Raw genomic sequence first — 25365 nt, 5'->3', positions numbered from 1 at the left:
TAAGGAAGCCATGCTCTGTCTCCATCAGATCCTCAGCTCTCACGTATATTTTGGACTCAGAATGCACTTGAAAAATATTTCATTTATTTGCCACATAAAAAAATTATATTTCAAATAGTTAGTCAAGTTTGTTGTGGTAGTTATGGTGAGAATCATTTGATGAAACATACTAAGCTTCGGAGAATGCAATTGGGTATGTCAATTTATATTACCCTTTCAGAAAATAATTTGATCACACATGCCCATACATATATACTACTTTTGTTATATCAAGAATATTAGGTGAAAGTGTATAAAATTGCAGTTACCTAGGATGAATAATTCCAGAGACCTAATGTACAGCATGATAACTATAGTTAATTATGCTGGAAATTTACTAAAAGAGCATATTTTAGGTACTCTCACCATACACATGCAAAGGCAACTATGGAAGGAGATGGGTGCAGTTTTACTGCAGTTATTGTTTCACTATGTGTATGTATATCAAGAGTCATATTGTACACCCACAACATACACAATTGTTATAGAGAGAGAGAAAAAGAGAAAGGAAGAAGAAAAAGTATTAGATTGTTTATCTACTTTCTTATAGTAATTATAATTTTAACACTGTATCCTCAGAAAGTATTTCTAAATGCAGAAAAATGTGTATTTGCAGAGATATTTTATTCTCACTTATTTATGAAAATGAATATTGAAAAAAACCTAAATGTTCAACAATTGCTAAGTAATTTATACTATCCCCATCTGTTGCAATAATATGTAGCCATTAAAGTTGTTTATAAAGAGGTAATAATAACACAAAATGTAAAATCAAATGTGGGTAAAAAGTCATAATTAGAAAAAAGTAACTAGGCAGAGTAAAAAACTGAAAGAAAATGGACTCAAATGTTGTTACTGCTTATCTTTGAATAGTAAGATTATGGGTAACATTTCTCTTCATTTTTTTCTTTACTTTCTAAATTTTATAAAATATATTTTTCATGAAACAATTACCCTTGTTTAAAAAAAGAAAAATATGTAAAACTTTTAACTAAAGGAGAAAAAGTGAGAATACATAAGAGGACATTCATTTCCCCCTCTCTCTTCCTTTCACTCTTCCAAGGTCATCCCAAGATCTGGAGGAAGGTGATCAGGCACTGTCAGCCACCACATCCAGTTTACTAAACTCCCAGAATCTAGACAGGTTTCACTGTTTTCCAGCCCAAACCTCAGAACAGGGGCTTAATATTCAATAAGAATTGATACAACAAGATGATACTGACCAGATCTCACTGCTTTCTATCCAAGGGGATAATCAATTTCAGTCTCCATCATATGTCCCTGTTACAAAATGAGATCAAAATTTCCCACTGCTTCTCACACTTCTGTATCACTCATCCCAGAACTCAAATGGTTAGTCTCTCAATGGATGCAGGATCCCAAGATTGCAAACCTATCTAGTTCATCAAAGCATACTGTCAAAAATACAAATTGATCTGAGAAGGCTGAAGACTAACACTTGGGAAAAGTCAAAGAATGGAACAATTTGCTAACTTTCAGAGTTGACTCCATCATTGTCCCACAAAGGTAACTTCAAGTTCCATTCCTACAAAGCTAATATTTATCACACATTCCCTTCTTTTCCCAAATCAAAGACTTCCCTTGAACAGCTCACATTTTTGCAAATTGGTATCTATTTGTAGCTATTTGGTTTATTATCACTGGTTCAGGGACAATTTAGAACAGACTTTGGCAGGCTCTTATGATAACAATCTGCCCCGTGGTGCTCCTTATGGAAGACACCTGCTTTGCCAGGAAGATGTATTAGCTGTGGGTGACTGAGTAGGAACACAATTAAGCTGTCAAAGTTTCTGCTGAACCCTGCTAGGCCTGGGCACAGTAAATTTCAGGGTTGCCTGTGTCTCATATTGGTCATAGTGCCTGTCCAGTCAGAGGACCCTGGTTCCTTCCTTCCTATATTTGGTGTCATAAAACATCATTAAAGACACAGTTATTTAGGAAGGAGACCAGGACTTGAGAGCCTTGTTGATAGTCTCAGGCTGGTTATTTCACCCCTAATTCTTTCCATATGCATTCCAACCCAAGAGAACCCTGGAGTCAACCCATATGCAAAACAGTTCCCAGAGGTTTCAACTGCCAGAAAGCATTTCATGAGGGGTCAGTCTTGCTCCAACTTGGATCTTCACCTAGGACAGAGACCTCTATCTATGATGGCCAAGATGATAGATAGGAACATATCACACACCTAAATAGAAGGTGGCTGTTCCTGGAGGTAGAGAAGGCCACATGTGAGATTTTCTGAATCAATAAATGAGCACATCGACGCCTTTTTTGAGTGCAGATTGCTCACTGACAGGCGCCTATCATCCGTCATTTGCCTGCCTCTGGCCGGTCCATCGCCTGCTTTACACCTATCCATCACCCGACACACGAGGCTCACCTCTTGATGGTCCAACAACAGTCAGCAAACTGATCGCCCACCGCCAGTGGAGTACCAGCTGCCTGCTGTTGCCTGGAAGTTCTCTGTCACAGTACCTGCAGGTTTGATTACATGTGGCTGCTGCCATTTTGAGACAATAGCCAGGCCCCTGGCCAGACTGACTGAGCCCCGTCTCTAGGATCCCTCAGCCCAACCAATCACTCCCTGCCTCTGGGGCCCTCACATCAACTGACTGCTCCCTGCCGCCAGGATCCCCAGACCAACTGACTGCACCCTATCACCGGGACCCCAAACAGACTGATTGCACCTGGCCTCCAGGATCCCACAACCACACCAAACACACCAGACCTCCAGGACCCCTGCCTGACCAACCGCATCCCACCTCCAGGACCTCCTGCTGACCACGTCCACACCCTGAGCTGCAGCTCCCCATTTGCCAACACATTTTGAAGCCAGAGTGGCCATCTTGGATAATCCTGGAAGCCGTAGCTCCGATCTTTAGGTGGGGCAAATCCCATCCTGCAACGCCTGCTGGAGGCTTGAAGCTCATTGTCAGGTACCTCTCATGTATCAGGCTACTGAACACTGAGAGTTTTCATTACTATATGACTGTTATACTGAATCAATAAATTGTTTTTCTGTCCACTACCCCAGTCTTTCCCACCAAGAGCCATAACAATTATAATGATGGAGAGCTTAGGATTTTTTAAAAATTCAAAGTCTATGCAAAACAGGTTTTGGAAACAGCACCAAGGCTATCTGGCCTTTGAGTTTTAATTCTTCCTATTAACTTCCATCTGGGCTTACCCCCACCTTCCAGTTTTCTCAAATGTTTAACAAAGGAGGTGGGGAGATTCTTAACTTTAGTTTTGTCCTCTCTCAACAGTATTCAAATGAACTAAAGACTATAGCTGCACAGCCACTGGCCTATCACCCCTCATCCTTTGTATATAAGATGATTTGCTGCAAAAAGGACCAAATCCTTTGGATTCACACCCACCTGGTCACAAATAGACCCATTTAAGCTTGAAAAATCATGATCTCTGGTAGTACCTTACACTTTGAAATGAAAGCTAAATAAAAATACCTGTAAGGCACCTGGTATTTTTCTCAACAGATTTTAGTTTCTTCTTTCATCATATATGTAATCACTTGCAAGTCATTCAGATCCTAACTCAAGAGGCATCTCCTTAAAAGAGGCTTCCTCTAACACCATTTCAAAATTACCTGCCAACCTCCTCACTCATGAGTACACATTTTTTCGATGTCGGTTTGTTTCCTCACTCATTTGTGTAATCATCTCTTTCATGTTCCTTGCCATCTCCTGCATTCCATGAGGGAAAGAAGTTTGTGCTTTTTGATACTATCTGCAGTGAGTGCCTGGAGCAGCTCCTGAGACACTGCAGAAATTCATAAATATTTGTTGGATGAATAAATTCTAAGCATGGCCTCTAACTGAGAGGACCCCACAGTGTGGACAGGAAGGCACTGGTCTGGCTTTGTTGTGGGACAGGGCTTTAGAAAAGATTCACAGGCACACATGGTCTTCCAGCTCAGCAAGTGTCTCAGAACTCAGGCCAGGAGCTTTTTAGCCCAGAGTTTATTCACTTCATTATGCCTCACCATCTCCCAGATTTGTGGTAGGCAGCTGAGCAGGGAAGGAGCTTCCATCATTTCAGATCATGCTGAGCAACCTCCCACTCTAGGCCACTCAGAGGGCATCCCAGGGCTTCCCTGCAGAAGCCTAGACATGACATGGAAGAGCAGGAGGAATTCTTTTTGAAAGGGGAAGCTGGAAGTTGAATGAGCCAATTACATGTGTTCCCAGTCACAGAAACTGAAAGCACAAATCTTGGGTGTGTGCCACACAACACCTTCTGTCTATCTGAGAGCCAGATCTGGCCTCAATTATCAACTTCTGCTTAACATTTCTATGATGAAAAAAAAATCCTAAATCTGATAAGCGTAGAATTTTTTGTTGTTGTTATTTTGTTGCTTCTTAGAAACAAACTAACACAAAGTGACAATTTAATACTTCATTAATAACCTAAATAAATATAAATACATCACCATTTCCCTTATAAAATCAGAATAATTAAAATAATACTCCATAATGACAAAGGTAAGAAACATAGCTCATACATTACTATTAAGAGAATACCTTGCTAAAGAATTTGGAGAAGAGTTTAGAATCTTAGAAATATTATATCAGGCCTGCTATTTTTGGTTGTTCAAGTTGTGTCTGTACAACTGCAAGGGGCACCAACCATCTTGCAATTTATGTGGAGTTATTGAGACAATTCTCCTGTATGTGGCAGTGGAGTGGCTGATGGAAAGGGTGTCCCTAATTTGTACAAAGTTGCCTTATCAGCTATTGGCTAGAATTATTTACATACATGAGCTCAGTAACTCCATTTCCATGAAATCTATACTAAGTAAAAAAATCCCCCAATGTGGGAAATGTTTTATTTAGAAAGATGTTCATCACAACATTATTCAAAGACTGCAAATAACCTAAATGTCCAATAGTAAGGAAATGATTAAGCCAACTGTGGTACACACAATTGATATTTATGAACTGCTTATAATAACACAGGAAAAAGCTTCAGCTATGTTATCATTATAATTTTATACTTAGGGATGCAAAATTGTGTATACAGAATGATTACTACTATGTAAAGCAAACAAAAATTTTTAAAAACTATTCATAATGAAATTGTAGGATGGTAATAAGCTGAAATACATATTAGCAGCAGTTGTTTGGGGTGTAGGATTACTGGTGCTATTTTTGCCTCTCTAACTTAATATATTTTCCAAATATTTTAATGAGTATGTATTCATGTTATATTGAAGTATCTACCAATAAATTTTTAGAAGCAGAGAATACTTAGACATTAGAGGTAGAATTCAAACCTTTCAATCAGGTTGCTGAGGCACAAAAACATTAAAGCACCTGATGCGGTAGTTCAGCATTTGTGGGAGATGTTTCAGAACCTTGCCTGAGGAAATTCTTTTATAACACCTGCTCCCGCAATTCTCATGGAGAACAGGAGCCAGGGCAAGGAAAACTCTGAAGAAGAAGAGAGAGAAATCCCTGCCCCCTAAAACTTAGAGTATACTGTATTATTATCACCTTTAGAAATGCCTCATTATTTGTCCTCAGACCCCCAAACATCTCAAAGAACAGTTCCTGTCAAGGCAAAGGGAAAAAAAAGCTTCTCAATCAACCTGGGACATTTATGTTAGAAATATTCCCAAAATTCCCACTTGATGTCCATCAGAGAGAGCAGCCATGAGGTTATCGTAAATTCCTTTGAAATCATTTGTCTTCATATGCCCACCTTCTCCTTCTCCACCTTTACTACACAAAGTAATGGGTTAGTGATTTGAGGTTAAAATGGTCTACTTTGTACTCCTAAGATACTATTCCTAGGGGGAAGGGTAACTGGTAAGGATTAAAGGTTGGAGTTCTCTTATGGATCAACACTGACATCTACACATCTAAGGCTCCTCCTGACCCTTCCTTAATTGGTTCTTTCCCAGTCAAACACAATATTTGGAGCAGAGTCTACACCAGTCACAGGCATAAGGAAGTTTTATTTAAATCCATGGTGCAGTATGCTGTTGACCAGTCAGGTTTACATCTACCATAGTCTCTATTAGATCAAACCTCTGATCCAGTCCTGCCCTGGATCCTATGCAGTTGGTTATTCTAAGTGGTGCTATATCTTGTTCTGATATTCTCATGTTTTTGAGGTCTTTGGTTTTTGACTTCACGTGATACACTGCATAGTAATCCACAACATCAGCAGTGTGAGCCTTTAGGTACTCCCAGGAGGCTGCTAGTACCCTGCCTCTCCCAATAGATTACACATACATGCCTTTGATGAATACTGTTGAGCATCTACAAGAGGTCAGGCATGTGCTAGGGTCTGTAGATCCCATGGTAATTTTCCATAGCAAAATCAAATTTCCTGCCCCAGTGGATGTTAGGTCCCAATTTGATTAGTGGACAATACACTTATGAAGAAATAACTGCAGATTTAAATAAATGCCAGGAAGGAAGTAGTAAGGATGATGAAATGCAGTAGAAGAAATTACATCTGAACTGAAGGATGGGAATGAGCTGATTATGCCAATTGCTGGACTAATTGAGAACTTTCCAAGGTGAGCTAGAATTTCCCACACCTTATAGACTTATGTTTGACTTTACAGTCTGATTGCTTCTCCTGACCCTGGACATGCCTGCTCCTGCCCTCTCCTTCTCCAGTGAATCCCCTTTGATTTCACCATATGCTTTATATGTGATCCTATAAAAGTTATGACTTTTGTGAGAACTATATGATGAAAATACAAAAGGGTTGAGGGCAACCATGAGGGTGGGGCATACTCTTAGTCCTTGAAAAATGGTTCTCAGATGTTAGAATCACATGACAGACATACAATCATTATGCTCTTCTCCCAGATGCTGATTCAGTATTTCTGGGTAAAATTCAGGAATCTAAATATTTTTAACTTGTACCCCAAAGCATTCTAATATAAGTGGCTCTTGGACCATAAGTTGAGAAATAGTGTTCTAGAAACAGGACAAAATAATGTTAAGATTCAATGTTGAATATTATTCATATTAAAATAGTTTGGCAGATGCACCATAGCATAGCTTAAATGTATGGGATTTGATGTCAAGCAAATTCAGCACAAAACTTTACTTACTATGACCTCAGTCTCTTTCATCTGCAAAATAGAGAAATAAAGAAACATGTCCCTTTGTGAAGATAAAATGTAATAATGTTTTATTGTGAAGATAAAACAAACTGATGTTTAAAGTCATTTACCTATGGCCTGCCACATATTAAGTTCTTAGGAAATGGATGTTCGATAATGCTGATTATTATGATTATGGTGGTGGTAATGATGATGACTACGGAAGTGACAGTGGTGGTGATGGTGATGATCATGATCATGGTGAGGATAGCTGTCATGATGATGGTGGTGGTGATAATTATGGTAAAGACAATGGTAATGATGATAATGACAATGGTAATGTGATGGCAATGGTTGTGGTGGTGATAATGATAATGGTGATGGTGGTTCTGATGCTAGTGATGATGATGACTATAGTGATGAGAGTGGTGATCATGATGGTGATGGTGATGGTGATGGTGATGATGATCATCATGGTAAGGGTAGCCGCCATGATGATGTAATAGTGGTGTTGGCAATAATGCTAGAGAAACACTTAAACCTACATTTTGTTTCAAACAGGATTATTCATTCTGAATGCACTGCATTTTTCCCAGAGGAGGTACAGTGTTTCTGAAGTTTCCTGTCTAGGAGGAAAGAATACCTAAATAAAGGAAACAAATGGAACACAAAACAAAGACTTGGACATTAAGTCTAGAATCCAAATGACCCCAAATGTTGCAGAAGAAGAAAAGTGAGTCAAAGCTAAAAAGAGTCATTACACTGATGGTTTTTTTCCTCCAAGCATTTCTCTTTTTGTAAAGGAGCCTTGATTTTCCTTTGAAAATTCTCTCTTTCCCATTCTCTCACATACCTGTGAACACACTCCCACACCAAAATGTGAGGCCTCAAGTCAGGCCTGACTATCTCAGTCAGAGGTCAGGGCTAACCAGCTAATAACCCAACCAGAAGTTTCCTAGTTCAAGCTCCAGATCTCTTTATTGAGTTTTGAAGAAAGAGAATTTCTGCCACTTGTACTTTGGGTTAGTTAATTATAAGACTAAAGATGCAAGAGGGGGCATCTTTACCAGAAAGCAGAAAACACCTTCCTAAGAAAAAACTCAGCAAGGAGAAGTGTAAAAACCCAGAGGCAACACAGTAGAGAGAAGTAAAATTCAGCATCCTCAGGATATTTTTGAGCTTTCTATTTTTTTCCCAATATTTTGAATCTCTTTCTACCTGAGTCAATTCTACCTTGACTTCCCACGTCTGGAAAATGCTAAATCCCACACCCATTTGTTTTTAACCTAAGCTGGTTTAGGTAAAGTCTGTTCAGTTTCAGATGAAGTATTCCTGCCCAGTATGGAATTGATAAAAAAGAATAAAGACAACTGAGAAAAAGGTACATATTTGATAAGAGCCTGTGTATTACAGATTGTGTGTATATATGTGTGTAATGTTGAACTGAAAATATGTAAATTGTAGGTATAGCTTCTCAACTGGAGATAGTAATTAATATGCACATTTATAGCTACTAAGAAGTGACATGCAGAGAATGACTATACTAGTGATTATAACTGATGCAATTTGAAACTAGTTGGGCTTCAACACTCATACTTTGATACCAGCTCAGACAACTATACCCTGTGAGCACAGAGGGACTGGAATGATCAGGAATCTGGCCAGAAACTAGTACATGATAAATGGTAGGGTTTGGATGGGGCAGCAGGATCAAGGTGGACAACATGACTGACATGTCACAGGGCTAAGAACAAAACAGTAGTTCTGTACTTCCTCAGAGAGAAGGCCAGTTAGGCAAAAGACAGAATTAGAGTATGTTTCAGTTGATTGTTCTCTTCACTACACATTTGGAAGAATTTGAATAACTCACCAGTCTATCTCTCCAGGGGTTACATAATAGTCTTATAACCTATTACAGATCAGGTATATTGTAGAAAATAAGAAGAAATAGTTATATCTTGAACTGGCATAAAATTGACATATTTGTTCATTCAACAAAACCTACTCAAAGCCCATAGATAATAATAATGTGCTATACAATTCAAAAAACTAGAAGAAAGGATTTTGAAAGTTTTTACCATAAAGAAAAAATAAACATTCAAGGAGATAAATAGGTTTCACCTGATTAAACATTACTCAATGTATCTATATATTGAAATGTCATAGGAAATCCATTAATATGTATTATTTTTATGTTTTTTATATATCAGTTAAAAATTTTTTTGAAAGTTTACCAATTCAGAGTATTCCTTGTTCTAATAGAACAGAATAAAGAACTTCAAATAATTTCCCAAAAGATTGAGACTGAAATGGAAAATTAAGAAAAAGTTCACATTTGGGGTTGAATAAATATTGATGCCTCACTGATGAATATGAATATTTCTCTAAACTCTCATGCCTAGAGGTCACAAAGGCTGAGATAAGGTCAGAGATTACTGCCTTCTTCAGAAGGTGGTCTGGAGGGTAAAAGGAAAACCAGTAAGGGTCTTTAGCATCTTGCTTTCATTAGTCAGGTAGCTGGTGGTGACATATAAGAAATTAATGTAGTGCCACCTAGTAAGTACCTCAGCACTTTAATTTACCTTTGGTCAGGGTCATACCTCCTTTCAACCTGTTATGATTTAGATGTAGTGTTCCCAAAAGTTCACATGTGAGACAATGCAAGAAGGCTTGGAGGAGAAGTGATTGGGTTGTGAGAGTCTTAACCCAATCAGTGAATTAGTCCCCTGATAGGGATTAAATGACTGGTAACTGAAGTGGTAGGATGTGGCTGGAGGAGGTGAGAACTGGGGGCATGGCTCTGGGGTTGCATTTGGTGAGTGGAGACTTCTCCCCCTGCTTCCTGATCATGATACGAGCTGCTTCTGTCTGCCACACTCTCCCCCTGTGATGTTCAACCTCACCTTGAGTCCCAAGAAATGGTGCCAGCCTTCTAGGGACTAAGACCTCTGAAACTGTGAGCCCTGGAGTCAATTTTTTTCTCCTCTACAGTTGTTCTGGTCAGGTCCTTTAGTCACAGCAGCAAAAAAGCTGACTAAAACACAACCCTTCCTTGTAACACTGGTCAAGTCACATCACCAAAGGAAGTTCCATAAAAAGAGATGATGTTAGTTATGGTATTGAGTCAGCCAGAGAGATAAGTTATTTTTCCTCACATCTCACATGAATCCTGCTCTTTGCAGTGTAATTTTGCAGCTCATCCTAACCTCATGTTCCTAAATTCAACAAAGTGATAACTACATCTGCCCAGAATGGCTACAGACCCCAGTGCAGCTCCTGTGCAATACTGCTAAAGATTTAACACCACACATCCCTGTAGAGTCTATGGTGGGCTGTGAGTCCTGAACATGGGGCACAGGCCTGACAAGAATAGTGTGAACCACCTCTTAGAGTAAACCAACTGGAGGTTCCTGCCTAGGGTGAGCTATCGCCTACTGGGGATGGGCTGTCAGGAAAGACTTTGTGATTGCTTCTAAAGAGAAGGTGGAAGGCACTCAAGAGCCTCACAACTACTGCAGTATCCCTGTTCTGTCTGGTATGAAATAACAAGCCGGCAATTGCTTCAGTCTGGAGAAAATGGAATTCTGAAAGGAACAATTCCAATTTGGGGTGTCATCTCAAGACTTGGGGTCAATGAACTAATTATAGTCAAACACAAAGAAGAGAGATAAAGAGTGCCCTTTACCTCTACATGACTGTCACATTTCATGGGACCCTATCCTCTGGTCAGGTCAGAGTGTTTGAGAGCCAGGTTCTGCAATGTGGGATAACAGATCCTCTGATTGGGCCCTCGCTTTTGTTCTTGGGCATGTCACCAAGATGATGTTGACTGCTTTACTATAGCTAATTGGATGTTATGAGAACAAGAAGTATGTGAATATACTTTTATGAAACTATAGATTCCTTACCATTCAAGGTATTGATATTTTTGCTTTGAGGGCTATTTACTACTTCACTTCTCCATCATCTGAGAATAATGACAAAACAAAAAGCATATCTTTCTATGATAGGGAGAAGGAAGGGCATTTAAACTAAGGAGAACTGAAATATTTGTTAATTACCTTTTCTGCACCAGACACCTGCCAGATGCTTTATATTAATTACTGCATAATCCTCCCAAAGATGACTGTGAAAGATGATTAATTATTTCCCATTTGCAGGTGAGAAAACTGTGGCTGAAAGACCTAATGTTGCTCACTCAATATCACAGAGCTAATAAGGATATTCACTCTCAAATCCAAAGCTCCCTGATTTCTACTTGACTATACCAAGAGGTCTTTTACATGTGTATAGACACACACACACACACACACACACACACACACACACACACACATACAGGCACACTTGCACTCATGGAAACATGCAGGCAACTTGATGTATACACAGAGGCAAAAACACACAGAGAATTCTACATGATTTTGTGCATACACACCTGTCCATGTATACACACCTCTCCAAACTGGCTCAGGCTCTTCATCTCTCAAGTTGTTCATATGAATAAGCGGCTCCACTTAGTTTACCCAATACCAGAAAAACAAGTTAAATGTGAGCAGAGCAGTCACTCCATCTGCTCAGTCCTGGACTCTTGGCTGACTGAGCCAGCAATTGGCACATGGGCTTCAAGGAGCCCTTGAACATCTGCCTTCACTAGATCAACAGTCACTTACAGACTTTTTCCAGGGCTATAGATTTTTCCTTCACTAATGTCCTATAACTCAGTTCCTGTCTTTGGTGAGGGTGTGCTTGACCTTCTGAGTGTGGATGCTGAGTTAAGGTGAGAATGCTAAAGCTGAACACAAGATAGTACTTTGGCCCTTAGGCACCCTAGCCCTTTAACTTTGGCATAGAATTGGAACTCAATAGATGTTTGTTGATTGACCAATAAGGAAGACCAGGAATTCCAGTAGCAAATCCACTTCTGTGGGTGAAGGTATTTCATATAACTCAATCCTGCTACCACTCAGAAAAAAAACATTGCAACCAACTTATTCTTCATTGCATCCTTTTCTCCTAAGGATGGGGAAAATGCCTTGGCTGAGAAGTTTTGTTAATGCTCCCATTTTCCCAATGGTGTGGGCATCCTTGAACCAGATCATCCTGATAAGTTCCATCAACTCAGGCACCATTCCCCAGAATTGTCCTGCAAATGTGAGTACCTACCTGAGGTCAGGCACAGGTCTGCTCACCTTAGCTGCTCCTCTCCCCGTCATCCTCACACTGCTGACTCTCTGTCACATCATATCCAGTTCCTTCTATTTGGCTACCCTTCTAATCTCCTTTAGGCTTCGTGAATTTGGCTTCTCGTTTACACCTGACTCTTTGGTTTGACATCATTTGTAGCATCTGTTGAGAAACAACTCTTTCAGTCCTGGCCCTCAGAATCTCACTGCAAAAGGCTCTTTCCTTGTTCTCAACTAGAATCCCACTCCTCCAAACATGTCATAGGCTGACCAATGAGTCTACACCACCCCCCACACACACACACAAATATTGAGAAAGCAGAGGAGACCGAGTCTTCCCAGAATCCCAGTGGCAAACAGGATGTACATGCTCCCATTCCTCAGCAGCTGTACTTTGTTGTGCTGCCTCCAATTTAAATGTCAGTACAATTTGCCCTTATAAAATTACACCTTCCCGCCACTCCTCCACCAGGGACTGCATCTGTAACCACGGTAACAAAATGCAGGTGCAGCAGCACAACCACCACTGTTTCCATGAGAATAGAGAGCACAGAGAGGGCAAAGGGAAGGAGAGGTGCTGAAACAATTTCATGAGCCCCAGGTCTATCCAGGATGCACATCCATCCTCATTTAAGACTGCCCAGGAGAGGCTGGGCGCACTTGTATCTGTTTTACAAGGTAAACACTTGGCATGCTCTTCTAACTAATCTTCTACTTCACGTCAAAGCCTCTGCTCCATCTAGTTAGTTTAGCAAAAAGAAATGGTCAATTTCAGGAACAAAACCACTGAAGCCAGTTTGACTTTTCTAAAGTCAGATGCCTCCCTGAGAAATAGACCCCAAGGTGCCAGAGCTTGATTTTCTAATTGAGTGAGGTACTCTCTCTCCCTCCTCTGCCTGTCTGTCTCCCCTCCACCTGCCCTGCCCCCCCCCCTACCCTGGCCATTCACACTGGTGGAAAAGAAGAGGGAGAAGATTTTAAGCAACTCCCATTCTTTGATCATCAGACACAGTAGAAGGGCATTATAAGCAACACACCTAATATTCTGACTGGCATTCAAGACACACCACAACCTAGGAAGAACAAACAGGAAGTCACCTCTGTTGAGAATCTACTATGGGCTGGAAGCAGCCCAGACACTCTCCATGGGTCAAGGGCCAATCTATCTTGGTCCTGTGAAGTCTATGTGACCAAACATGGGTGTCCTATTCCTGCAGGCACACAGGCAACGCACCAACAGTTGGATGTCCTGTGTGCATTTATGAAGTTAGGAACATCTTCTTGAGGACAGAGCATGAATGAAAACAGAAAGAAACAAGGTTTTAGGAAGGATGCTCCAGACTCAGCATACATGCCCAGAGAGAACCCTTTGTTTTGATGTGGTGGGATCTCCTGGACTCCATCTTAGCACCTGACCTCTTTATCTCTTTTTTTTTTTTCGCTTTTCTTTTATTATTATTATTGTATACAAATGGGATACATGTTGTTTCTCTATTTGTACATAGACTCAAGGCATACCATTTGTGTAATCATATGTTTACATAGGGCAATGATGTTTGATTCATTATTTTTTCCCTTCCCCCCACTCCTCCCACCCCTCTTTTCCCTCTACACAGTCCTTCTTTCCTTCATTCTTACCGCTCTCCTTATCCCTAACCCTAAACCTAACCCTAAACCTAATGCTAACACCTCCCACCCCCCATTATATGTCCTCATCCGCTTATCAGGGAGATCATTCGTCGTTTAGTTTTTTGAGATTGGCTTATCTCACTTAGCATGATATTCTCCAATTTCATCCATTTGCCTGCAAATGCCATAATTTTATCATTCTTCATTGCGGAGTAATATTCCATTGTATATATATGCCACAGTTTCTTTATCCATTCATCAACTGAAGGGCATCTAGGTTGGTTCCACAATCTGGCTATGGTGAATTGAGCAGCAATGAACATTGATGTGGCTGTATCTCTGTAGTATGCTGATTTTAAGTCCTTTGGGTATAGGCCAAGGAGTGGGATAGCTGGGTCAAATGGTGGTTCCATTCCAAGCTTTCTGAGGAATCTCCACACTGCTTTCCAGAGTGACTGCACTAATTTGCAACCCCACCAGCAATGTATGAGTGTACCTTTTTCCCCACATCCTAGCCAACACCTATTGTTGCTTGTGTTCTTGATAATCGCCATTCTAATTGGGGTGAGATGAAATCTTAGGGTAGTTTTGATTTGCATTTCCCTTATTACTAGGGATGTTGAACATTTTTTCATATATCTGTTGATTGCTTGTAGATCTTCTTCTGTGAAGTGTCTGTTCATTTCCTTAGCCCATTTGTTGATTGGATTATTTGTATTCTTGGTGTAGAGTTTTTTGAGTTCTTTATAGATTCTGGAAATTAGCGCTCTATCTGAAGTGTGGTTGGCAAAGATATTCTCCCACTCTGTAGGCTCTCTCTTCACATTGCTGATAGTTTCCTTTGCTGAGAGAAAGCTTTTTAGTTTGAATCTATCCCAGTAGATGATTCTTGCTTTTATTTCTTGTGCTATGGGAGTCCTGTTAAGGAAGTCTGATCCTAAGCCAACATGTTGAAGATTTGGACCTACTTTTTCTTCTATAAGATGCAGGGTCTCTGGTCTGATTCCGAGGTCCTTGATCCATTTTGAGTTGAGTTTTGTGTAGGGTGAGAGATAGGGGTTTAATTTCATTCTGTTGCATATGGATTTCCAGTTTTCCCAGCACCATTTGTTGAAGAGGCTATCTTTTCTCCATTACATATTTTTGGAACCTTTGTCTAGTATGAGAAAATTGTATTTATTTGGGTTTGTGTCCATGTCCTCTATTCTGTACCATTGATCTACCTGTCTATTTTGGTACCAATACGATGCCGTTTTTGTTACTATTGCTTTGTAGTAGAGTTGAAGATCTGGTATTGCAATACCCCCTGCTTCGCTCTTGCTACTGAGGATTGCTTTAGCTATTCTAGGTTTTTTATTCTTCCAGATGAATTTCATAATTGCTTGCTCTATTTCTGCAAGGTACATCATTGGGATTTTAATTGGAATTGCATTGAATCTGTATAGCACTTTTGGTAGTATGGCCATTTTGACAATATTAATTCTGCCTATCCAGGAACATGGGAGATCTTTCCATCTTCTAAGGTTTTCTTCAATTTCTTTCTTTAGTGTTCTGTATTTCTCATTGTAGAGGTCTTTCACCTCTTTTGTGAGATTGATTCCCAAGTATTTTATTTTTTTCGATGCTATTGTGAATGGGGTAGTTTTCCTAATTTCTCTTTCTGAAGATTCATCACTTATGTATAAAAATGCATTGGATTTATGAGCATTGATCTTGTAACCTGCTACTTTACTGAATTCACTTATGAGTTCTAAAAGTTTTCTGGTGGAATTTCCAGGTTCCTCTAAATATATAATCATGTCATCAGCGAACAGGGATAGTTTGAGTTCTTCTTTTCCAATTCGAATCCCTTTAATTTCTTTGGTTTGTCTAATTGCTCTGGCTAGAGTCTCAAGGACGATATTGAATAGAAGTGGTAAAAGAGGGCATCCCTGCCTTGTTCCAGTTTTTAGGGGGAACGCTTTCAGTTTTTCACCATTCAGAATGATATTGGCCATGGGCTTAGCGTAGATGGCCTTTATAATGTTAAGGAATGTTCCCACTACCCCAATTTTTTCTAGTGTTTTGAGCATGAAGGGATGCTGTATTTTATCGAATGCTTTTTCTGCATCTATCGAAATAATCATGTGATTCTTAACTTTAAGTCTGTTGATATGGTGAATGACATTTATTGATTTCTGAATATTGAACCAACCTTGCATCCCTGGGATAAAACCCACTTGATCGTGGTGCACTATCTTTTTAATATATTTTTGTATGCGATTTGCTAAAATTTTGTTGAGAATTTTTGTGTCGATGTTCATTAAGGATATTGGTCTGAAATTTTCTTTCCTTGATGTGTCTCTGTCTGGTTTAGGTATCAGGGTGATATTGGCTTCATAGAATGAGTTTGGGAGGGTTCCCTCCTCTTCTATTTCATGGAATACGTTGAGGAGTATTGGAATGAGCTCTTCTTTAAAGGTTTTGTAGAACTTGGCTGAGAACCCATTTGGTCCCGGACTCTTCTTTGTTGGTAGGCTTTTGATGACTCTTCTATTTCATTGCTTGAAATTGGTTTATTTAAGTTATGTATGTCCTCCTCGTTCAGTTTAGGTAATTCATATGTCTCTAGAAATTTGTTGATGTCTTCGAGGTTTTCTGTTTTGTTGGAGTATAGATTTTCAAAATAGTTTCTAATTATGTTTTGTATTTCACTCGTGTCTGTTGTGATATTTCCTTGTTCATTCCGAATTTTAGTAATTTGAGTTTTCTCCCTCTTTCTCTTTGTTAGTGTGGCTAAGGGTTTATCAATTTTGTTTATTTTTTCAAAGAACCAACTCTTCATTTGTTAATTTTTCCAATTGTTTCTTTTGTTTCAATTTCGTTGATTTCGGCTCTGATTTTAACTATTTCCTGTCTTCTACTACTTTTGGTATTGGTCTGCTCTTCTTTTTCTAGGGCTTTGAGCTGTAGTGTTAAATCGTTTATTTGTTGATTTCTACTTCTTTTTTTGAATGTGCCCCATGAAATAAATTTTCCTCTAAGTAGTGCTTTCATAGTGTCCCAGAGATTTTGATATGATGTGTCTTTGTTCTCATTTACTTCTAAGAATTTTTTATTCCCTCCTGATGTCTTCTGTTATCCATTCATCATATAATAGTGTATTATTTAATCTCCAGGTATTGGAGAAGTTTCTGGTTTTTATTCTGTCATTTATTTCTAATTTCAATCCATTATGATCTGATAGAGTACAAGGTAGTATCTCTATCTTCTTGTATTTGCTAACAGTAGCTTTGTGGCATAAAATATGGTCTATTTTAGAGAAGGATCCATGTGCTGCTGAGAAGAAAGTGTATTCGTTCTTTGTTGGATGGTATATTCTATATATGTCTGTTAAGTCTAAATTGTTGATTGTGTTGTTGAGATCTATAGTTTCTTTATTCAATTTTTGTTTGGACGATCTATCCAGTGGTGAGAGAGGTGTGTTAAAATCGCCTAGTATTATTGTGTTGTGGTCTATTTGATTTCTGGAATTGAGAAGGATTTGTTTGATGTACGTGGATGAGCCAATGTTCGGGGCATAGATATTTATGATTGTTATGTCTTGCTGGTTTATGCTTCCCTTAAGCAGCATGTAATGTCCGTCTTTATCCCTTCTGACTAGTTTTGGCTTGAAGTCCACATTATCTGAAATGAGGATGGATACTCCAGTTTTTTTGCTGTGTCCTTGTGCATGTATGTTTTTCCCCATCCTTTCACCTTAAGTCTATGGGTATCTCTTTCTGTGAGATGAGTCTCTTGCAGGCAGCATATTGTTGGATTTTCTTTTAAATCCAATCTGCCAGTCTATGTCTTTTGATTGATGAGTTCAGGCCATTAATATTCAGGGTTATTATTGTGATATAATTTGTATTCCCAGTCATTTGACTCATATTTGTTTTTTGACATGATTTGGTTTCTCCTTTAGTTGACTATTCCTTTAGGCTAGCGCCTCCTGTTGCTGATTTGCATCATTGTTTTTCATCTCTTCCTCATGGAATATTTTGCTGAGAATGTTCTGTAATGCTGGCTTTCTTTTTGTAAATTCCTTTAGCTTTTGTTTATCATGGAAGGATCTTATTTCATCGTCAAATTTGAAGGTAAGTTTTGCTGGGTATAAGATTCTTGGTTGGCATCCATTTTCTTTCAGGGCTTGGTAAATGTTGTTCCAGGCCCTTCTAGTTTTTAGGGTCTGGATTGAAAAATCTGCTGATATTCTTATTGGTTTCCCTCTGAATGTAATTTGATTCTTTTCTCTCGCGGCCTTTAAAATTCTGTCTTTATTTTGTATGTGAGGTATTTTCATAATAATGTGCCTTGGTGTGGGTCTGTTGTAATTTTGTATATTTGGAGTTCTATAAGCCTCTTGTACTTGGTTTTCCATTTCATTCTTCAGATTTGGGAAATTTTCTGATATTATTTCATTGAATAGATTGTTCATTCCTTTGGTTTGTTTCTCTAAGCCTTCCTCAATCCCAATAATTCTTAAATTTGGCCATTTCATGATATCCCATAATTCTTGTAGATTCTGTTCATGATTTCTTACCATATTCTCTGTTTGGCCAACTTTGCTTTCAAGATTAAATAATTTGTCTTCAATGTCTGAGGTTCTGTCTTCCAGGTGTTCTATCCTATTGGTTATGCTTTCTATGGAGTTTTTAACTTGGTTTATTGTTTCCTTCATTTCAAGGATTTCAGTTTGTTTTTTTTTCAGTATCTCTAACTCTTTATTGAAATGATCTCTTGCTTCCCGTATTTGGTCTTTTAACTGTTGATTGGTGCAATCATTTAATGCCTTCATTTGTTCTTTCATCTCTCCTTCAATGCCTGCATTTGCTCTTTCATGTCCTCATTTGCTTCCCTGATCGTTTTAATTATGTACATTCTGAACTCCCTTTCTGACATTTCTTCTGCTGTGCTGTCATTGGGTTTTATTGATGTAGTATCTAGGTTTGTTTGGGACATTTTCTTCCCTTGTTTTCTCATATTGGTCAGCTGTCAGTGGGACCCTGAGATATTGCAGATTTCCTCTATTGGCTTATAGTGTCCCGGTAGATTTCCAGTGTATCACCTCCCAGCCTTCAGTAGCCTGCAGTCTTGGAGGAACTTGATAATGCAGTGCTTCCAAAGAAAACTGCCCCTAGCCCCCTACTGGTTCCAAGGCTTGGAGCTGGCTCTGTGCAGAAAGGCTCTCACTGGGGGTCTGCATCGTGCAGCTGGCCGTGTGGGAGGAGCCCACCGCCGGAGTGTGGAAGGCTACCTGGGGAAGACTCTAGCTGCCCTGCCCTGCTCTGATAAGTCACCCCTATCTGGGCCTGCTGGCCAGGTCAAGTTTCGCCCAGTGGGGGAGACTCACCCCGTGACTCTATTTTTGTCCAAGTCTCTCAATGCCTCCCCTTCTTGAGTCCTGGGTTCTGGAGAGACTGGAGATGCAGTCACCCTCTAGGCCGCCATCTTGGATCACCCCATGGAAAGAGCCTCCATCCGGAGTGGGCAGAGCCACCTGGAGAAGTCTCTGGCTGCCCTGCCCTGATCCCAGAGGCTGCTTGCGGATCGAAGCTCTCCGTTGGCTTGGGGACTTGTGGCTGGCTCTATGTAGAAAGACTCTCACTGGGCGGTCTGTTCCGAGAAGCTAGCCTTGAAAGGCGCCTCCCACCGCAGAGGGCTGGGCTGCTTGGGTAAGTCTCTGGCTGCCCTGTCCTGGTCCCTGAAGCTGCTTGTGGGCCGGAGTACACCGCGCTGGCTCCGGGACTTGGAGCTTGTTCTGATCAGAAACGCTCTCACTAGGGGACCTGCTCCGAGAACCTGGAGAAGCTGGCTGTGTGGGAGGGGTCCACTGCCGGAGTGTGCAGGGCTGCCTGTGGAAGACTCTAGCTGCCCTGCCCTGCTCCGATAAGCCACCTCTATCTGGGCCTGCCACCCAGGCCGAGCTTTACCCAGTGGGCAGACTCACCCGTGGCTCTATTTTAGTCCGAGTCTCTCAATGTCTCCCCTTCTTAACTCCTGGGTCTGGAGCGACTGGGGATGCAATCACCCTCTAGTCCGCCATCTTGGATCGCCCTCTGACCTCTTTATCTCTGACACTGTGATATCCATTCATTGTTCTCCCCTCTTAGTTTTTGACTTTCAATTGCACCTGGACTATACTGACCACTCTGACTTCAACCAGTTCAGTTTTTAACTTTATTATTGACCTATAATTGAAACTCTGCTCTGCAGAAATTGAGACCTAATCACTCCTGCATTTGGAAAATTCCTCCTAGATCAACTCAGTCATATCCAGGGCTCAGCCCCTGGTACCTGCTGTGGCCTTCTGTATTCTGATTCATCATGACACTTCAATAACAGGATGTCAAATGGGACTTTTCTTTTGATTTAGCAGGTCAGCTAAGTCTCTCAAGTTGAAAGTAATGAAGTCGGACGAGATCCCCAACAACTAAAGCCAAGCCACAGGCCAACAAAGGAGCATCTTTAGGGTTGGAAGTCTGTGCAATTTTTAAAAATTACATTCTATTTTGAGACAATTGTAGATTCCCATATGGGTGTAAGAAATAATACATATAAACAATAATAGTTGGAGACATTGAAACCTTTACTTTTCACATGAAGACAGTAACTAGATAGAAAATAGAAGCTTTGAACAATATTATATACCAACTGGGTCTAACATTCATCTATAGAGTCCTCCATTCAGCAATAACAGAATGCACACTCTTCTCAAGTGTACATGGAACAAATTCAAGTACAGCTCTTGTGTTCCGTGATTTAAAAAAAAGTCATAGTACATGTAAAATGACTGAAATCATTAAAAATTTACTTTATGAACACAATAGAATAAAGTTAGAAGTCAATGAACAAGAAAATTTAAGAAATTCACAAGTATATAGAAATTATATTAAATACTGTTAAGTAACCAATGAGTCAAAGGAGAAATCAAACATAAATTATATAATATTTTTAAATGAATGAAAATTAAAACACAATATACCAAACTTGTAGAATTCAGCAAAATGGTGCTCAGAAGAAATTTTATAGCTGTAAGTAAATTTATTAAAAATAAGGAAAATCTCAACTCAATAAATTTCTACCTTAAGAAGCCAGAAGAGGAAACTAAACCTAAAGCAAGTAGAAGGAACAAAAAGTAAAGACTGAAGAAGAAATAAATAAAATGGAATAGAAAAAAAAATTATAAAGATGTAACAAGGGTTGGGGAGATAACTCAGTTGGTAGAGTGCTTGCCTCGCAAGCACAAGGCCCTGGGTTCAAATCCCTGGCACCATAAAAAAAAAAAAAAAAAAAAAAAAAAAAAAAGATGTAACAAAACCAAAATAAAGATTGAAAATTGATAAACTTTTAGCTAGAATAAATAGGAAAAACAGAGAAGACTCGAATTGATAAAAATCAGAAATTAAAGAGGGACATTATTACCAACGTTACTGAAATAGAGGATTATAAGGGAATATTATGAAAAATTATGTGACAATACATTAGATAACCTAGGTAAAATGGATAAATTTCTATAAAGGATAAAAACTACTAAAAACTATTTCAATAAGAAATAGAAAATTTGAATATGCCTATAACTAGTAAAACTATTGAATTGATCATTTAAAAAAACAAAACCGAGGAAGAAAATCATAGGCTTCTCTGGTGAACCCTCCCAAACATTTAAAAGATAATAGAAAAGAATTCTTCATAAACTTTTCCAGAAAACAGATAAAGAGGAAAAACTTTCAATCTTGTTATAAGACCAGAATTGCCCTGATGCCAAAACCAGACAAATTTATCAAAAGAAAATTATAGATGAATATCCTTTGTGAGTATAGATGCAAAAATCCTTGACAAAACTCTACAAAACTGAATCCTGAAGTATATTAAAAGGAACGTACTCTATAACCAACTGGAATTTATCCCCTGGCATGCAAGGTTGGTTAACATACAAAAGTCAATTGATGTAATGATAGATATATTAATAGAATAAGAAGAAAAACCAGTACATCATTTCTATAGACATGGAAAATTCATTTGAGAAAATTGAAAACCCTTCAAGAAAAAAACATGCAATGAATGAAGATTAGAGAGAAACTTCAATCTGATAAGGAAATATATGAAAAATCCACTTAATACCATCCATAAATGTTAAAGACTGAATGCTTTTCTCCTAAGATTAGGAATAAGAAAATATTTTTGCTTATTTTTATTCAACATTTTATTGGATGTCTTAAGCAGAACAATTGAGAAAATAAGAGAGAGAGACAAAGAGAAAAAATGAAAGGGCAACCATTCGGTAAAGAAGTAAAATCATGTTCATTCTTACATGGCATGATCTTATATGTAGAAAATTCTAAGTAATCTGTAAGGAAAAAAACTATTAGTTAATAAATGTGTTCAGCAAGGTTGCAGGATAAAAGACAAATATACAAAAATCAGTTGTATTTTTATACACTAGAAATAATACAATCCAAAAAAGAAATTAAGAAAACAATCCTACTTATAATAGTATCAAGATGAGCAAAATAGTTAGGGATAGATTTATCAAAAGAAGTGCAAAACTTACAATTCTTATCAAAAGTATAGATTCATAAATTGATATACTAATCCTAAACTATACATGGAAATGTAAGGGACCCAGAATAGCAAAACAATCTTGGAAATGAAAAAGTTAGGAAACTCTCATTTTCCAATACTAAAACTCTTTGCAAACTATAGTAATAAATATTTTTGATACTAGCAAAAGAATAGACATCTACTTCAGTAAAATAGAACTGAGAGTCCATAATAAATTCACACATTTATGGTCAATTGATTTTCACCAAGTATGCTAAGAAAATTCAATAGGGAAACAATTCAATAATCTACCTTGAAAGTGTCTTGCTAAATCAAAGAAACCAAAAGTTATATATTATGTGATAACACCAAAGTGAAATGTTCAGAATAAGCAAATATATAGAAAAATAAAGTATGTGAATGGATTCCAGGGGCTAGAAGGAATGCGGAGTAACTGCTAATAGGAAAAAGTTTTAGAATGAGGAAAATAATCTAGAATTGGATAGTGATGAAGGTTACATAACCTTGTGAATATATTAAGAACTATGCCCATTAAAAGATGAATTTTGGATGCTGGACACCAGACACTGAGCCTGCCAACCCACCTCCCACCAAGGACAGACTCTGGATGTGGAACCCGCCTGCCTGCCCCGCCCCCCCCACCATAGAGGGACACTGGACACCGCGTCTGTTCCCCTCACCCCCAGGCTGACTCTGGGTGCCCTTGCTGGGGCTCCCCAGCTTCTTTGGAGGCTGGTGCAGGCATTTTGAATTATTCCTGAGGGCAAGGTCATCATCATTCCTGAGACACCTAGAGGAGATTGGAGGCCCTTTGAAAGGTATCTCTATTTACTCGCTTACATCCTACACCCTTCCCCATCCTCTTGTTCACAACTAGAAATACTGTAAATAGTAATCAAACTGATCCTGTTCATTACAATAATGTTAAAGTCTTTATAAAGGCTATCTGGTTCAGGGTTGCCTTTTCTCTGTATTGGGTGCAACTAATACTGATCTCTCATTCAAAGGAGAGGTGCTGGAAAACTGCAGGATCATAATAAGCCTGCAGGGGGGAAACTTCAGTACCTCGGATCTTCACTTCTAGAGGGGAATATATACAAACAATATGATAAAACAGGGGAATAAAGTGTCCCTAGCAAACCAAGATGCTATTTTGATAGATTCCAATGACAGCATGGCAGTAGAAATGACAGAAAAAGAGTTAACAATCTGTATGATCAAAATGATCTGTGAAGCAAAAGATGAGATAAGAGAGCAAATGCAGGCAATGCATGATCATTCCAGTAAACAGTTAAAAGGAACTGCAGGAAGTAAAAGAACACTTCAATAAAGAGATAGAGATTCTGAAAAAACAAACAAACAAACAAACGAAAAAGAAAACAGAAATACTTGAAATGAAAGAAACAATAAACCAAATTTAAAACTCAATAGAAAGCATCACAAATAGAACAGATCTAGTGGAAAACAGAATCTCAGACAATGAAGACAAAATATTTAATTTGAACATAAAGGTAAACAAACTGAGAAGATGTTAAGAAGTCATGAATGGAACCTCCAAGAATTATGGAATATCATAAAAAGACCAAATTTAAAAATTATTGGGATTGAGGAGGGTACAGAGATACAAACCAAAGGAATGAACAACCTGTTCAATGAAATAATATCAGAAAATTTCCCAAACCTGAAGAATGAAATGGAAAATCAAATACAAGAGGCTTACAGGACACCAGGTGCACAAAATTGCAACAGATCCACACCAAGGCACATTATAATGAAAGTACCTCACATACAAAATAAAGATAGAATTTTAAAGGCTGAGAGAGAAAAGTGTCAGATTACTTATAAAGGGAAACCAATACAGATATCAGCAAATTACTCAGCCCAGACTCTAAAAGCAAGAAGAGCCTGGAACAATATATTTCAAGCTCTGAAAGAACATCGATGCCAACCAAGAATCCTATACCTAGCAAAATGAACCATCAGATTTAATGATGAAATAAAATCTTCCCATGATAAACTAAAATTAAAAGAATTTACAAATAGAAAACCTGTACTATACAACATTCTCAGCAAAATATTTCATGAGGAGGAAGTGAAAAACAACAATACAAGTCAGCAAAGGGAGGAATTACCCTAAAGGAAAAGTCAATAAAAGGAGAAACCAAGTCAAGTTATAAATCAAAAATAAGCCAAAATGACCAGGAATACAAATCATATCACAATAATAACACTGAATGTTAATGGCCTAAACTCAATAATCAAAAGACATATACTAGCAGATTGGATTAAAAAGAAAGACCCAACAATATGCTGCCTTCAAGAGAATCATCTCATAGAAAAAGATATCCACAGACTAAAGGTGAAAGGATGGGGAAAAACATACCATGCACATGGACCCAGTGAAAAAACAGAGGTCTCCATCCTCATATCAGATAAGGTGGACTTGAAACCTAAGTTAGTCAGAAGGGATAAAGAAGGACATTTCATACTGCTTAAGGGAAGCATAAATCAGCAAGACATAATGATTTTAAATATTTATGACCCAAACAATGGAGCATCTATGTACATTAAACAAACCCATCTCAATTTTAACAAACAAATAGACCAAAACACAATAATAGTGGGGGACTTTAACACACTGCTCTCACAACCGGATAGATCCTCTGAACAAAAACTGAACAAAGAAACTACAGAACTAAATAATACAATCAATGATATAGACTTAATGGACATTTACAGAGTATTTCATCCATCATAGAGCAAATATACTTTCTTCTCAGCAGCTCATGTATCCTTCTCCAAAATAGACCATATGTTATGCCA

This window comes from Sciurus carolinensis, chromosome 5 (genome assembly GCF_902686445.1).
Source record: "Sciurus carolinensis chromosome 5, mSciCar1.2, whole genome shotgun sequence".
Classification (NCBI taxonomy): Eukaryota; Metazoa; Chordata; class Mammalia; order Rodentia; family Sciuridae; genus Sciurus; species Sciurus carolinensis.
The sequence above is the reverse complement of the archived record's forward strand: the minus strand, read 5'-3'. Positions refer to the sequence as shown.